This window comes from Stomoxys calcitrans, chromosome 1 (assembly GCF_963082655.1).
Source record: "Stomoxys calcitrans chromosome 1, idStoCalc2.1, whole genome shotgun sequence".
Taxonomy (NCBI): domain Eukaryota; kingdom Metazoa; phylum Arthropoda; class Insecta; order Diptera; family Muscidae; genus Stomoxys; species Stomoxys calcitrans.
In genome coordinates this window covers 103,762,494-103,764,443 of record NC_081552.1, presented here as the reverse complement: position 1 = coordinate 103,764,443, position 1,950 = coordinate 103,762,494, and the positions used below count along the sequence as shown (strand labels likewise).

Below are 1,950 nucleotides of genomic sequence, written 5' to 3'. Positions count from 1 at the left end.
CCCATTTATAATCCCAACCGACCTACAGTAATAAGAAGTATTTGTACAAAATTTCAAGCGGCTAGCTTTGCTCCTTCGAAAGTTAGCGTGCTTTCGACAGACAGACAGACGGACGGTCATCGCTAGATCGACATAAAATGTCACCACGATATACTTTATGCGGTTTCAGACGAATATTTCAAGTAGTTACAAACAGAATGACGAAATTAGTATACCCCCATCCTATGGTGGAGGGTATAAAAAAACTAGTTTTCTGCTAGAATGTCATCATGGCTATATCAACTTTATTTTATCACAATATATAAATCGGCTAAACGGTCGAACAATTTTGGACCTTCCTCAAAAGGCTATTGTTTCTCCCTTTTATCAAGGATGGAAAATTAGCGAAATAACCCCTAAATATCTTGTTGCAATTAAACCTATAATATCACGGACAGTTTTAAAACCACCCCTTATTTATTAATTTTTTTGACATTTTTTCCAGTGGACCAAAATAATTCAACCCAAAATATCTCATGGTCACATTTCGCACACAAACCTTTTAATAAAATTAACAAAATGAGAGAAAAAGGTACGCATATTTAAATTATTATTAATTAAGAAAAATTTTATAAACTGAATCGAATTTATCTTTTATTTAACCCTTTCTGTTTGGCAGGTTAAATGACAAAGAAAAAAAAGAGAATTTGTTGTTCATAAAGCTTTGAAATATTTTGTAAGAGCAGAGCTCACGGCACATCATTTATATTTTTCGTTAGTACCAAAGAAAGACATACGCATACCCAATGCTACACAATCTTGCCTTCAATCCTTTATATTTCAGTATTCCTTTCGTCATACCCACGCAACTTTTCAATTGTCTGTCTTTCATCCTTTGTTTGGGCATTTATTGTCCAATAAAACTTTTTTTGATTTAAATTTTCATCTTTCATGCCTTATTTGCTCTTGTCTGCAACATTTACCTAGGGAAATTTTTATTTTTGTCCTTTCTTTTTTTTGTATTTTTTCATTCTTTATTGGTCATTCGTTTTTACTCTGGAAAACTAATTAAAAATGGGGATGAAATTATTTCAATTAAATTTTGTGAAAATCTTACTAAATTCGCTTGAATTTTTTTGTAAATAATTTAGCGTGAAATATGGCGCATGCTGTCAGAACAAATTGAAAGCAATTTTTTTCATTAAAATTTTTGTTATTGAAAGGAAATTTTTTACCTTTGACGGCTTTGCCTTACCGTTGTGCTCAATTGTCCGTGACGTTTATGCTGCCTTCTTGCTAATGGTAGATTTTTTCGTTTTTGAGACGAAAAAGGATTGATTCTACGAATAAGAGGCTAATAACAAAGGTATGATTTTGAAGTATGCATTCAGCAAATAAATACGGATTTTAATGGCAAAAGAAGACAAATCGTGGCACAGATTTTTATAGGGTTATGGGGCCATATATACTCTAGGCGTTACTAATAGGAGCAAACTCCGATGAAATATTCCAACATAGCCCCGATTAGTGTATGTCAATATTTCTATATTGATATAAACTAGAACAAGTAAGAGCGTGATGAGTTCGGCCTCACGCAAAATTTTTGTCGAATCGAATGATAATTGCGCTCTCGAGCGGCTCAAGAAGTCAAAATCCCACATCGGTTTATATGGCACCTAAACCAGGTTATGGACCGATTCGGACCATACATCGCACAAATGTTGGATGTGATACCTAACCACCACATGCAAATTACAGCTTAATCGGATAATCATTGCGCCTTCTAAAAGCTCAAGAAGTCAAGATCCAATATCGGTTTATATGGCAGCTATATCAGGTTATGAACCAATTTTAACCAAACTCAGCACAGTTGTTGGAAGTCATAATAAAATATTAATACAGCCCAATCGGATAAGAATTTCGCCTTCTAAAAGCTAGACCCAAAATCGGTTTATATGGCCGCTATATCAG

The 1,950-nt window shown here is 33.9% G+C and overlaps 1 long non-coding RNA gene across 1 annotated transcript; it reads right to left on the bottom strand.

The window, feature by feature from the left end:
- Nucleotides 1-627: 627 nt before the first annotated feature.
- LOC106094524 (uncharacterized) lies at nucleotides 628-1,306 on the bottom strand. The gene is made up of 3 exons (XR_001222567.2): nucleotides 1,215-1,306; nucleotides 1,097-1,148; nucleotides 628-1,043 (listed from the first exon to the last, which is right to left on the bottom strand). It is a non-coding gene; the product is annotated as an uncharacterized LOC106094524 (long non-coding RNA).
- Between the last annotated feature and the right edge of the window lie 644 nt (nucleotides 1,307-1,950).